Source organism: Lactuca saligna, chromosome 5, assembly GCF_052625555.1.
Source record: "Lactuca saligna cultivar CGN05327 chromosome 5, ASM5262555v1, whole genome shotgun sequence".
NCBI lineage: Eukaryota > Viridiplantae > Streptophyta > Magnoliopsida > Asterales > Asteraceae > Lactuca > Lactuca saligna.
This window is the reverse complement of record NC_136421.1, coordinates 172,916,251-172,932,302: the sequence shown is the minus strand read 5'-3', so window position 1 is coordinate 172,932,302 and position 16,052 is coordinate 172,916,251.

The window sequence follows — 16,052 nt, the reverse complement described above, 5'->3', positions numbered from 1 at the left end:
TGTCGTCTTGGACACATTAACAAGAAACGCATAGCCCAACTCCAAAAGGATGGAGTGTTGGAATCATTTGACCTAAAATCAGATGATATGTGTGAATCTTGTCTTTTGGGAAAGATGACAAAATCGCCATTCACAGGGTCTTGTGAAAGAGGTGAAGGTCTGTTGGATCTCATACACACAGATGTGTGTGGGCCCTTCAGATCAACCACAAGGGATGCTAATCGATTCTATGTGACTTTCACTGACGATTATAGCAGATATGGTTACATCTACTTGATCAAACATAAGTCAGAAACCTTTGAAAAGTTCAAAGAGTTTAAGCATGAAGTCGAAAATCAATTGGGCAGAAAGATCAAGATACTTAGATCCGATAGAGGCAGGGAGTATCTTAGTACCGAGTTTAACGACTAGCTGAAAGAATGTGGGATAGTCTCACAATTGACTCCTCCTAGGACACCACAGTTAAATGGTGTAGCTGAGAGGCGTAATCGAACCTTGTTAGACATGGTTCGTTCTATGATGAGTCGTGCCTCGCTTCCTATTCACTTCTGGGGGTATGCCTTAGAGACAGTTGCCCACATCCTCAATCTTGTCCCTACAAAGAAGGTTGCCAAAACACCTCACGAAATGTGGACAGGGAAAGTTCCCTCGTTAGCACATATTAAAGTCTGGGGTTGTGAAGCTTTCGTAAGACGAGAGACTCACGACAAGCTAGCAGCTAGAAGTGAGAAATGTGTTTTCATTGGTTACCCAAAGCAGTCTTTTGGATATTTGTTCTACAGACCTAGTGAAAACGTGGTGTTTGTAGCTCGAAGAGGAGTCTTTCTGGAAAGAGAGCTCATATTCAAAGAGGACAGTGGGAGTACCATTGACCTTGAAGAGATTCAAGAGTTAGCCAATGAAGGAACCTTAGATGACACTAGCACTCAACCAGAGGAAACAGTCCCTGTTGAACCGGTTGATAAATCATTACCGCTTCGAAGATCCACTAGGGTGAGTGTGCCACCTGAGTTGTATGGTTTTCATATTACTTCAGATGGTGACACATTCATAAGTGACAGAACACTGGTAAACTTAGATGAACCAGTCACTTATAAGGAAGCAATGGCAGGACCAGAGGCTTCCAAGTGGAAAGAATCAATGGACAGCGAGATTAAGTCCATGTATGACAACCAAGTTTGGAATTTGGTTGATAGTGCACCAGGTCGGAAGACAGTTGGGTGCAAATGGATCTTCAAGAAGAAGACAGACATGGATGGGAATGTGCATACGTTCAAGGCTCGACTGGTTGCAAAAGGTTTCACTCAAACCCCAGGGGTTGACTATGATGAGACTTTTTCGCCGGTGGCTAAGATTAAGTCTATTAGGATATTGCTCGCCATAGCTGCCTTTCATGACTATGAAATCTGGCAGATGGATGTCAAGATTGCCTTCCTTAACGGGAAGTTGGCTGAGGATGTTTACATGAGTCAGCCAGAGGGTTTTGTTGATGCAAAGTTTCCTAATAGGGTATACAAGCTTGAGAAATCCATTTATGGATTGAAACAAGCATCTCGCAGCTGGAATCTTTGCTTCCATGAGAAAGTCAAAGAGTTTGGTTTCTCTAGAAGTGAAGATGAGTTTTGTGTGTATATCAAGGCTAGTGGGAGTATAGTAACTTTTCTGGTGTTATATGTCGATGACATATTACTCATTGGTAACGACGTTCCAACCTTGAATGAAGTTAAGTCTTGGCTTGGAAAGTGTTTTGCCATGAAAGACCTAGGAGAAGCCGCCTATATTCTTGGGATTAGAATATTGAGAGATAGAAAGAAGAGACTAATTGGACTTAGTCAGAGCACATACTTGGATAAGGTACTAAAGAGGTTTAGTATGGAAAATTCCAAGAAGGGAGAGCTACCTATCCAGAGCAATACCAAATTGAGTAAGACTCAATGCCCGAGTACAGATGAGGAAATAGATGACATGAGTCGTGTACCTTATGCTTCCGCTGTCGGATCGATCATGTACGCTATGACATGTACTCGTCCTGATGTGGCATTTGCTTTGAGCATGGTCAGTCGCTATCAGGGAAACCCAGGTAGAGCTCATTGGATAGCCGTGAAGAATATACTCAAGTATTTGCGAAGAACGAAGGACTGGGTCCTTGTACTTGGCGGCAATGATACTTTGAGAGTAGATGGTTACAGTGATGCCAGCTTTCAGATAGATAGAGATAACTTCCATTCTGAGTCAGGCTGGGTATTCTTATTAAATGGAGGAACAGTTACTTGGAAGAGTTCCAAGCAAGATACGGTGGCTGATTCTACTTGTGAATCAGAGTACATAGCAGCAAGTGAAGCGTCGAAAGAAGCAGCTTGGTTGAGGAACTTCATCGGGGATCTTGGAGTTGTTCCAACCATCCAGGAGCCTATGGAACTGTTCTGCGATAATGAAGGAGCGGTTGCCTTGACAAAGGAACCGAGAGATCATGGTAAAACCAGACATATCGACAGAAAGTACCATTTTATCAGACATAGAGTAGAAGAAGGCCATCTTATAGTGAAGAGGGTATCATCTGAAGATAACCCAGCAGATCCCCTCACAAAGGGTCTGAGTAGGGCTAAGCATATTCAGCATGCTCGGAGCATAGGACTGAAAGATGATATTAGTTTTAGTAGTTAGATTAGTTTTGTTCTGAAACTTGTAACAAAGTAAATGTAATTGACTTTTGGTGATTAAATAATAAAGTATTATTTATAAGTTTGGGTTCTACCTTTTGTCAATTGTTTATTATTGTGTTTCGTTTTTTGCATGTTTTACTTCCCGAATAATAAGATTATTCAAACTCCACAGTCGCTCGTACTTTTGGAAGTAAGTAGTGAATCAAGACTGTCATGAACTGGATTGTAGATTATCTAAGGATAGACATGGCAATAGATTTTGCTGCAACATTCATGAGTACTCAGAAATTGAGATTTGAGTATTGGATAAACCCTCGCTCAGAGTATTACTTCATGGAATTGATCACGAGTAATACTGAGACGATAATATCTTATAATCTTGAAACAGAGATATATGAGTTGTAATTTGCAAGTCGGTTATGCATTGGTAATACGAAAACGCATCAGTAACTTGGTGTTATAAAACGTATTATCATGTATGATTTGATGAGTAAAAGATACAAGCATATGAGTCAATGTTTATTCGTTCCTTTTTCCTTAATGGGAAAAAGCGATATCTGTGGGCCCCTCGATGATTTGGTGTTGACTTATGTGCTGGGCCCAGCCAGGACTAAATTGATGTGTTCAATTAGAAGTCCTACATCATCACTAATCAGGAATCGGGAAACATAGATTCTGGACAAAGAGGTTGATTGCATTCCATGTCTTTTGTCTAGGGATATCTAGCAGAACGAAGGATTATATGATCACTTATCTTAGGACACGTAACTGACTGGGTCAGAGTTCGGCAGCAGCTTATTGGAAGCTACAATTTGCTGGTCAAATTTAGAAGGCATACTAGCAATTATAGTTATAGACTTATCCAAGTGGGAGACTGTTGGATTAGGTATTTAAGCCCATAACTATAATTGGTATGTACTTGAGTTGATAGCAGCACAGTCCTTTTGGGTTGCCCTCAAACCTAGCAACCGGACAAGGAAATTATGAAAGGAGAGATATTAATTTATTATAAGATTAATAAATTAATATAAATGATTTTATTAATATGTTAAAAGATTAATATATTAATAAGAAATCATTTGGTTTAATTAGTTGTTAGCCAGAAATTAATTAGAATTAATTTCGGGGTTAAAAGAATTAATTATAAGGTGCAGGGACTAGTTTGCAATTATCTAATAGTTGAGTGGAAGGCTCTAGAACCCCCTTGGATAAGGGTGGACGAAATCTTTAGGGGCAACCCTAATAATTTCGTCCATAGGGGCTTGGATAAGGCCCTTGGGTTTGCTTAGGCCCTAAGCAAAGGATAACTAGGGTTTTCCTAAACCCTAGATCCCTCAGCTATATAAGGAGCCTCCTGGTTCATGTTTTGGTCACTCTTTTCTTTGGAAGAAACCCTAAGGGCCGAAATTTTGCATACTCCCTCTTCCCTCTCTCCTCTAATTTCCTTCTTGCTAGTTTGGGTGTGATTCCATTAGAGGCATTACACTTGTGGTGCTAAGCTTCCAAGAAGATCAAGATCAAGATCAAGGGAATCATCAATTGTTTACTATAACAATTGAAAGGTATGTAATTACTAAACCCTAGTTTGTAGATTTCGATTATAGCCTCTCTCCTCTAGGGTTCTTGTTTTGCAATTCAAAGTTGTATGTCCAATAGATAAAACATAGATCCAAAGTAGGTTGCATGCGAACTTAGGAATTGTTTTCTAGTTTATTTGTTTTACCTAAAACCCATCAAGGAGTCCTTAGGAAGTTGTTGATAACCAGGGTATATCGGGAAGTGGGGAACACATTCTAATGCAACTAAAATTGAACCATTTAGAGGTTGCATGTAGATCTCGCTGCTTAATTTTAAGTGGATAACAATACATGTGGTTGTCGTTAGCTAAATGGTTTATTTAAGAAAATTTGTCGACATTCTTCGTGTTTAAGTGAACCTCAATACCGGCAATTGACCAGATCTATTCATGAAAGTGAAGATACTAATAAACAAGTTCAGGCTGTCTCACAACTTTGATCCCAAATATTTTTCTTTTTGTTAAATTTGTTCATAGTTTTCCTCTATGCACAAATTTAGGGGGAGAATTAAAATAAATAAATAATAAAATAAAATAAAATAAAAAAAAACAAAAATCAAACAAAAATCAGAAAATTCAAAATAAAAAAATATAGTGTTATATTCTGTTTTACTTCTTGTTCAAGAAAATCAAAAATCCAAAAATATTTTGTTTCTGTTTTATTTTTTTTAGAAAATATGAAAAACCAAAAAAAAAAAAAAAAAAAACAGAAAAAAAAAATTATTGTGTGCTAAATTTTCTTTTAGTTTTATTTTGACTTGAAAAGTGAATTCAGATAAAGATGAAACTCATGGAGTTTGTGTCGAAGATTTCTGAGTCAATGCTTCATCCATGATCATCGAAGAATTCTCATTCGAAGGAGCAAGAAATGAAGATTATTCTTTCGACATTCAATCTTTCAACCCTAGAAACAAGGTGAAGCTGAAATTGAAGATTATGTGACGGATTGCATTGAAGCCTCCTCAATCAGTCTGCTGATATCTTAAACCTGCTGAAGTGATCCAGAATATTTGTTCTCTCTGATGTTCTCTCTGAAGATTCTCAAGCTAAAACCACTATCTTTCAAGAATCAGTACATAAAGCCTCCTCACCTAATGTGAGTTCACTGTCAAATTCTGAAGAAAAGCTCAACTGCTCAAGATGAGGTCATTCATTGAAGATTCATATGTTCATCTTGATGTTGTGAAGAAATCGAAGATAAACGCTGAAGCCAATCTCCAACTGAAGATTAACAAGAAAAGCCAGCTACTTTTTAGGGGGAGCTTGTTGGGTCAATTAAGAAAAGAAATCTATAAACCAAGAGGGAGATTGGTGGGTCAAAAATATGGTTTATACTTTACTTTTCTAGGAAATTGTGTTTTTATGTAATATCTTATGTGTTTAAGGCCAGGTGGGTATTTACGACCGTAAGCCCTGTTTACGGCCGATCGTAAACCCATTTACGACCCATGTTCACCAAGCCCATGATTATCATGTATAAATATAGGTGTAAGGGGTGATGAGTAGATTGATGAACAGAATAGAATAGAGGAGCTTATGTGTGTATATTTGAAGGTGTTCTAGAGAGAGAGAGAACAGAAAGTGTATGTTAGTGTTTGTGAATCTTGTATCCGGATCTTAATTCATATCAATATATACAAGATTCATCAAACGGATCTGATTGATACACAAGCAGATTGGGGACTTACAATAACACCTAAAGGTTGCGAGCCTACTAGTGTTCCACTGGACTGTCTAGAATGGTACGTGATGGTCATCCATACTCTGCTAGATGATATGGCCAACACCTGGATAAAAGGATTCTCTCATGGTTCACATCTCACACTTATGTCATGGTCTATGTCACCTCCCATCATTTTGTTTTTGTCACACATCAACTATTTCATCTACCCATGTTTTATCCAACACAATTTGTAGATATAAAATACATATACAGTTTAAATCATTTCAAACATGCATAAAATCGTTCATCCAGCATAGATAACAAGTATACAGATAATATGCACACATAACACGTAATTTATATAAAATACTTCATATCTATGTGTAAGTTGAAAGTAACTATGCACTCACTTGAAAAGGTGGTTACTCGGTACTTGGGCAACACTTCGTTGTCTTAAAACAATTTCCCTTGACAAAACCTAGTATCATTACTACTAGGGTTTAGTCTAATATTAACCGAGACTAATTAATAGTCTTGCTATTATTACTATTATATAAGCACGAAACAATGTTACTCAACCACTATGTACAGACAGGGGCCGGACATGAAACACCGGAGGGCAAGATCATTTCGGCATATAGCACTTCTGAATCCAGCAACCCAAGCGGCCCTTCAAACCAAATTCCCCGTACCCCGAATGGTTGAAAAGACATTATTACAACACTTATATAACTCATAATAATAGCCTAAATACTCATTATAAGGTCCTAATAACATTACTATATTGAAACATAAGGTACACTAAAGATAGGGTAGGCGTAGCTCACTTACAACGGGTTTTCTCGAAAACCGGGCTTCGTTGGAGCAGAGTTCCCAAGCCAAAAGGATATTTTCTCAGGGCTTCGGGAGCCTTGGGGCTTCCTTCGGGTGCTAGGGGGTTTACTTAGGCATAGGGGGGTTTTAGGGGCTTAGAGAAAAGAAAGTGAAGTTGGGAAGGTGTAAAGAATGAGGAAACCTGGCACCTCTATTTATAGGCTGGAATCCTGCTCTACTTTTCGAGTAGGAGGTCTTACTTGTCGAGTCCATGTCCAGGTGTCACCATTTGGTGGCTTGGCTTGGGGAGAAAGCCTTGGCCCATATTCAGCCACGTCACCCGATTTTGCACTGCACTCGATTGACTTATAAACTCCGTAAATTTCACAAACGAGCTCTGTTTTCGACTTTCTTTATATCCATGCGTAGGTAAATACAAGATCTACAACTTTCATTTAGACTCCATCGGCAAATTCTCGACCGATCTTAAATTTAACAGTAGGAGAAGATTTAGATTGTTAAATGACCGCGAAGAATTCGTAACTCCTTCATCCGGACTCCGTTTTCGTCTGTCTTTTTATCGTTGAGTTCCTATTAATTAGATCTTCAACTCTCATTTAGGTTGCGTAGGCCAAAAATCGCTCGGACTAAAATTCGAGTTTCAGGCCGTGCACTGTTATGTCAAATCTTAGAAAATTCATATCTTCCACATACGAAGTCAGATTTGTGCGTTCCTTTTATGGATGCTCTCGGTTTAATTTATACTAAAAATTTTGTTTAGATCACTAAGGTTAAAAATTCCTTTATCAAAAATTCACTATTTACGTCTCCCGGTGTCGTGCCGGTTTTGCCGTAAAACTTCGACGGACCATAACTTCTTCGTTATATGTCGGATTTTGGCGTTCTTTATATGTACGGAACCCTTGAGACATATTCTACAACTTGGTTAATATTATTTATTCTAAATAATATTTTTTCGAAAAGTCATTTTTGACCCCTATTATCTCTAAATTGACTAGCCCTGATCTACGTGCGTTACAATTATCTCCCCCTTAGGATGATTACGTCCCAGAATCATCAGCAAAGCAGGGCTCACATGATGACTCCATACGTTATCTCTTCATACTATGTAATAACCGTAACTTTTATGTTTCTTCGAATGAGTATCTAACTCTACGACTTCCTGACTGCATACGATGCCCGATCTTGGATCCGCTCTCTATCTCATGTTAGACTTCCAATCATGATCTTCATGTCACGATCTCGATCTTTATTGGAGACTCCTTATTTATCAAACTTGAGATAAGCTTCTTCCTTCGATTATCATAATAGACCGATGGGTTATGTTCTAATGACCTCTCATCGTATGATGCATTGCTTGGACTCAAGTCTTTTAGAGTCAAATTCCAAAACAGACTATACCTTCCTTCATGTTCTAATCATATCTTAAATGGTAGCATTTCTAGCTACAAGAAACTATCGCGATACCTCTACTGATCGCTTTTATTTCCATCTTCCGGCTTAAGTCTGATGCCACATCGAACTTGGTTCTCTGAAGCACGTAACATACTCATCATAGTCGGACTCAATTTGATATGACCACTAGGGTCAGAATAATAACACTCTTCTTAGTCATTACCAAAACGATGGTAACGACATGCATGAACAAAATAAAATCAATTACTAGTGCCTTGGTAACCTTGTGACTTTCCCTAATCCAAGCGTGAGTCATGTGCTTCCGGTAGTATTGGCCTCTACTACCATTAACACCTACTCATACTCGTCCCAAGTATTGTCTCGAAGTTTATCCAAGTCACCATGCAAGAAAATCACACAATCATTCAACACATCGGATAACAAAAGGAAGGTTTTATATTATTTCTTGAAACGATTACATAGGTGTTCAAGTTTACCCTAGACTATGCCTCTAATAGGCTACCCTTACGATACTATAGCTACTTCATGACTCAATCTTCGGATATCAATTCTCACTTCTTATTCATTGCATTGTTAGCTGCTTCGTCAATGATGCTTTTTGGCTTTGGAGGTGCATTCGCTCTTACTGCTTCATTTTTCTTCGGGTAGTCCCTAAGTAAATGCCCTTCACTGTTACATCCATAGCACACCCTCTTGTTGGATGCGCACTTGCTGGCGTAGTGCCCTATCTTTCCACATTTGTAGCAAGTCACCTCTTCATCACATCTCTCATAGTGCTTTAGCAGTACATTTGGGGTTGTAGCTCTCAATGGACAATCTTGCTTGAAGTGTCCCTCTCCACTACACTTAAGGCAAACTACCTCCTTGGTTAAGCATTTGTGGGCATAGTGACCAGTCTTCATGTATTTTAAGCAGGTCACTTCCTTAGGGCATATCCTGTTGTGTTTCCAACCATACTTGTTACACCATTTTGTTTCACCTCCTCCTCCATATTTTCAGAACATGTTGTTCTTGTTAGACCTTGAAGACCCCTAAAATTTCCTCTTCTTGCCAACTTCAACCTTGTTGGCGATCTTATCATTGATCATTTATTCGACATACTTAGTAACCCATATGGTTGCCTCGAGAGTAGGTTCCTGGCATAATGGCATTGTAAGCTCGTCCTTACTTTCTTGAAGTAGATACCTTGTTTCTTCCATCTATTCATCCAGCATCATATGCACCATTGCATGTACCCCTGCCATCGTGATTGGCCTAGGTGCACCTGCTACTTTTGGTGCATGCTCAATCACTTCTGGTTTGGATTGCGGGTTTCCACTTCCAATTCTGCTTCGAGTACTCACCATGTCGATCTATACACCAAGTTGGACGTTCGGTGTGTAGTGACGAGAATTAAGATAGGAAAGATTTTGTTTACGATCGACGTGTAAATCTCCCTATTACTCCGAAAAGTTATATGCCAGTTCTAATACCGTAATTAAACGTTTAGAAATCTGAACACATAAAGTTTCTAGATCCGGTCGGCAACATACCATAGATCCGATTACACAATTAGCATCATAAATCATTTAGCACATAAAAGCATGTTAGGCATTTTCCATAAATAAGCTAGTGCTTGTGTCTATTCAGGTGTATTACCTAAGACACACTCCTCACAATCATTACTTAGCATTCTAAGTTTAAGTCTAGAAATAAATCCATATTCCTAGAGAGAGAAAGTGAAGTTGGGAAGGTGTGAAGAATGAAGGAACCCGACATCTCTATTTATAGGTTGGAATCCTGCTGTACTCGTAAAGTAGGAGGTCCTACTCGTTGATTCCATGGCCAGGTGTCACCATCCGGTTGCTTGCCTTGGGGAGAAAGCTTTGGCCCATATTCAGCCACCGCACCCGATTTCGCACAGCACCCTGCTGACTACTAAACTCCGTAACTTTCGCATACGATCTCCGTTGTTGACTTTCTTTATATCCAAGCGTAGGTAAAAACAAGATCTATAACTTTTTTTTAGAATCCGTCAGATAATTCTCAACCGATCTTAAATTTAACAGTAGGAGAAGATTTAGACTGTTAAATGTCCATGAAGAATTCGTAACTCCTTCATCTGGACTCCGTTTTCGTCTGTCTTTTTATCGTTGAGTTCCTATTAATGAGATCTTCAACTTGAATTTAGTTCGCATAGGCTAAAAATCGCTCGGACTAAAATTCGAGTTTCAGGTCGTGCACTGCTATGCCAAATCTTAGAAAATTCATAACTTCCACATACGAAGTCAGATTTGGGCGTTCTTTTTATGGATGCTCTCGGTTTAATTTATAGTAAAAATTTTGTTTAGATCACTAAGGCTAAAAATTCCTTTATCAAAAATTCACTATTTACGTCTCTCGGTGTCATGTCGGTTTTGCCGTAAAACTTCGACGGACCATAACTTCTTCGTTATAAGTCGGATTTTAACGTTCTTTATATGTACGGAACCCTTGAGACATATTCTACAACTTGGTTAAGATTATTTATTTTAAATAATATTTTGTTGAAAATTCTTTTTTGACCCCTATTATCTCTAAATTGACTAACCTGGATCTACGGGCGTTACAACTTTAAACCTCTTTGTTGTTGGTTGTGCCTGCTCCTGAATATGTACTTGTCTTTTCTGCCTCTTCTAGGTCTCAATCTCTAACTCCCTTTATTAGGCTGCAAACACCAACTCAAAAAGTGTCTAAAACCTAGGAGCTATCAATAGCTCCCTAATATTTTTCCTCAATATGGACAAGTACCGAGTCGTGCTCATCTCCTTGGTAGCAGCATACTCAGTGCAGAAAAATGTCTTTTCTATAAATTTGTTGCTGATCTCTGTCACCAACTCGTTCATTTGTATGTCAAACAAATACTCTTGATACAAACGCTGCTACTCGTCATGCGATATATACTCGGATTTGAAAATAGAAATGCACTGGTCCCAAGTCATAGCCTCATTGTCCTCAATAGAAAGGGGCTGGATAGCCAAACCCACTGATTCTTTTTCAGCCACGTAGAAGATTCATTACGAACCTAGCCTTCATCTCATCTAGGAAAAAACACACACCGAAGGCACTCCAAACGTCAACAATCCAACTCATGCTCGAAATCGGGTCCTTAACTCCCTCAAACAAGGTAGGTTGGGTAGCTACAAAATCATGGTACTTCATACTCTTGACCCTTAGGTAGACAGCACCAGCAACTGCGTAACGCACAAAAAACATCGATCACACTGACCTCGATAACTCTAAGGCTATCCAGTTGTGCAGGGCCACATCACTCAAACCCGATCCAAAAACTTGTACCACTCCCTCCCTGGCTAGTTGGAATCATATTGCAAATATAATAGAAAAAGTGTTACCCCACACCATGTATACCCACCTACTAGACCCTCAGTGCCCTTATGACACTTCCTTAATCTAAGTATATACCATGTGCTTCCTGGGTTTTATTAAAAAATAGTCTAAAATAAATAGTCAAAACTATAAGTGTAGCAGTGGAAGCATTTATGTTTGAATAAACTAAAACTAGTTTAACCCACCACAAATCATTTTGCAATACTTAGAAAGATTAAAACAACTATAGAAAGTTAAACCATCCAAATATGCTAGTATATGCTTGTATAAAGTTGTTCTTAAGCTTTAAGACATACAAAATAAGTGCTTCAATAGAAACAACTTTATAGCCTTAATTTCTAGAACCAAAAAATGCATGGGATGAGAGAGGAGAAGCCACTCTCATTATTTTGGCCATGAGAAAAAATGAAGTGAAGTAAAAAAACTAGCTCACTCCTTTTACTCTTTCTTCTTTATATATATATATATATATATATATATATATATATATATATATATATATATATATATATATATATAAGAGTCAAACCTGTTGGATTAGGTGTCAACTAAATTGGTATGTACTTGAGTTAAAAGCAGAGTCTTTTTGGGTTGCCCTTTCAAACCTATTAATTAGCATAATGACTTTTTGGAGAGGGAGAGAGAGGTTGATATATGGATTTGTTATAATATTAATAAATAGCAACAAATAATTTATTAATATATTATGATGTTACTATATTAATTAGAAATAGTGTTATTTAATTAATAATTAACCAAAAATTAATTGGAATTTATTTTAGGATTAATTGGATTAATTAAAAGTATAAGGACTAAAGGTGACAATGCTCAAAAGTTGAGCATTGCAGAATTCCATAACCATTAGAGGTTTTCGGTTTTGGAGGAGGTTTATAGGACTTCTTGGAAGCCTTAAGAAGCCTTAAGGAACAAGAAAGCGAATAAGTGTTATCCAGCGAAATTTGCCTTATCGTAGACTCCTTATTCACCTATATAAACCCCTCGTGGGATTCATAATCTTGGCACTCCTTCTCTAAGAGCCTTAGAGCTGAAATTTCTTCCCTATCCTCTCTCATTTAAAGTCTTCTATTACTAGGGTTTGGGTACAAGCCATTAGAGGTACGCTATTTCTGGTGCTTGCTTTCCGAAGCTTGATCAAGAAGGAATTGTTGATTGTTTACTACAATAATCAAAATGTATGTAAGCCCTAAAAACCCTTTGAATTTTGAAAAATAGTATAACACTTCGAGGGTTCTTGATGTTCAATTGTTTGTTGCAAATCATTAGTGAAAACAAAGATCCATTAAGTTACATGTGAATTTAGGGTTAAGTTTTTTCCGCCGCATAATTTTTTGTAACCTATAAAACCTGTCAAAACCAGCCAAAAAGAAAAGGCATAAAGTGAAACATGCTTTGTCTTACAAGCATGTTTATTATTTAAACAATTCAAAAAGCAAACCCGACATCTCTTTAATTATTTTCAAACATGATGAGTGAAAGAGACAAAATCCAATTGCTCTTTACTTTACCAACAACTAGCTAGTTGGAAACAAACCAAGTCTTTATTCAAAGTGTCCAAAAGGTTTGTATACAACATGTCACACCCCCGAACCAAAACGACGGAAACATCTGGGAGCGGATGACGTCGTTGTACAGTATCATAACAATTGTACATAAATGAAACATAGCACCACAAACATTCATACATTTAGATTTAGAGTGTTACATAGTTTACAACACCATTGTTCGAAAGTTAAACACGAATAACAAAAGTAGAAATAACATAATGCAGCGACGCCAAACCTCGATCGTGGTGAATACCTGTCTACTAGATCCCTGAGAATACAAGTTGTTTTGAAAAGCATCAACTAAAAAGTTGGTGAGTTTATAAGCATTTTTGTAGGTAAAAACGCTGTAATAACTTTGTTCATAGTTCGTTGTAAAACTCCAAAAAAATCCAAAATATTCTATAAAAAAGTAGTTTATGAGTATTGTTCGAAAATCGTGTATAATTGCATGCATGTGCTTTAGTTCTCCTTTGTTTGTTACTGAAAAGAGGGTGTTCTCAGAAAATCCTATATTTTCTGTATACAAAGATGTTGTGGTTCTCAAGCCCTAAAACCGAAGTTCTGAAATCAGATTTACAAAATATGTGAAAATAGTTCTAGGTTTTTGTAAAACTAGTAGAGTGAATACCCTTTGTATAGTGCGTGCATGTTCCTTGGTTTTCACTTGTTTGTTTTCGAAAAGAAAGCGCTCCCAGAAAATCCTATATTTTCTGTATATAAAAGATGTTGTGGTCCTGAAACCCTAAGACCGAAGTGGTGAAAGTAGTTTGCAATATATACGAAACATAGTTTGGTATTTTATAAAACTAATGGAGTGTATATTTCAACGTAATTCCAATGTCACTAGGACCCTACTCTATGTGAGTCGTTATAACCATACATATATGACGAGAACGCCTGCCCTGACGTTTTTCAGGCGTCAGATACGGTCCAAATATTTTTCACCTTAGATTGGCCGGTCTAGCTGTAGCGAACAACACATGTGTGGGTGTCAACCGTATAGATCTATACACAATTATCCCGCTCCCCCTCTAGGGGACTCTGGTTATAAACACAGGACTTACAATGTACCTAGATAGGTACAACGAAAACAAAACTAGTCTCACAAGAGTCTTAATGGAATGTACTCGAGTTTTTCTCCCCTTGCTAAATAATGCAAATAGTGTTTTCCTTGTGTAAAATTATGAATGCAGTTTATGACATGCGAATAAATCTATCATAAAAGCCTTGTTTCATACATTTTCTTGATAAAATTATTTATATTGACTATTTATAAATAATCACTAATAGTTGTTAACTTGCAAAAAGTTATGAATACGACATAATGTTCCAAGTTTCAAAACCCTTGAAATAAATCTATCATAAAAGCCTTGTTTCATACATTTTCTTGATAAAATTATTTATATTGACTATTTATAAATAATCACTAATAGTTGTTAACTTGCAAAAAGTTATGAATACGACATAATGTTCCAAGTTTCAAAACCCTTGAAATAGTAGCAACATAACATGATTGATTTACTAGCAACATTTATGTTAGAAAAATAACCATGTTTTGCAGGGTGTTTTGACATACCCAAAATTTTATGGAGATCTTTGCACCCAAAATACTTTTTTCTTGTTGTGACTAAAATATTTTCACTAGTTCCACTAAAATCTCATATAAATCCATGAAATTTCTCATGTCTCAATGCTTGCACAAGTTTTAGTGGTTAAAGTATTTTTAACCAAAAATTACCGTTTCAGTGTAACTCATCATATATTTACCTAATAGCTTAGTTTTATGCTTGTAAAACAAAATAGGTATACAAGGATAACTTAGTTCTAACATCATGAGGTTTGTGAAATCTCAAGTTTATGAAGTATTAACATGAAATAATATCATTTCAACACACATAAACACCTAATATACAAATACATGCAATTATCCAAGTATTTAAACAATATTTGACTTATATCGCCCCCCCCCCCCAACAAAAAAAAGAATGAAAACTTGAAAAGAGTGGGGTATGAAGCTCACCTTGAGTTGGTTTTTGGGATGTTTGGAGTGATGGTGTGAAGATCTCAAGACTAAAGTTTTGGATGAGTTGAGGAACTTCCTTGGAAGGAATGTTGTCCTAAGGGTTATTCTCACATATCATTATGGGTGAAATAATATGAATTTATCTTGAAAATTATATAAAATACTAGATAAATAGAATAACTTACTTAAAAACTCTAAGGAGAACTTGAGGAGTTAAGCCTTTAGCAATATCCTTGCTCTTTCTCTTGAGAGAAGTATTAGAGAGAATTAAGAGAAATGGTGGAGTTTAAAGTTCTCTTACTGTCGTTGTTTTAAGGGATAAAGGGAGATATGTGCTTGGAAATCTGAAGGTTTAAAACATTGTTATTTGATGGATAATTCATGGTTACTGAGGATTGCATGGGGAATGCGGGATTACATCAAATCATAAAGTCAAACCCACTTATCACTTTATGATTTAAAATAATGCCTTTATAAATATTAAATATTATTTTATGTAAATATGTTTTAAATATTAAAATTTGGCATAAAATAGGGGTTTAAGGGGTCTAAGTTATGAAAAACACGAGTTTGGTGGGATTCCCGACATCAAACTCTCTTAAAATGATGAAATGGTCCGAAATGGTCTAAAATCCTGAGTGGAGTCCTGAATCTGCGAGGGTCCGAAGTAGCTAAAAGGGAGTTCCGGAGCCAATTAGTAGTTTCTGGAGTGATTGGTGTTTCCAAGCAGGTTCGGTTCCGGATTGCCCTCTTCCGAGATGCAAAGGAGTCCAGTGCAAGATGGCTCGTTGGTTGATTCTTCCAGAGTGGTGCGAAGTTTTCCGAAGTCGGCAGTTCCGGATCAGCAGATGTCCGGAGCGAGATTGTCCGGGTGAAGGGATTTCGAAGCCAAATCAGAAGATTCCGAAGTAAGAGGTGTTCCAGACCAAGAGGGTTCCGGGCCAAT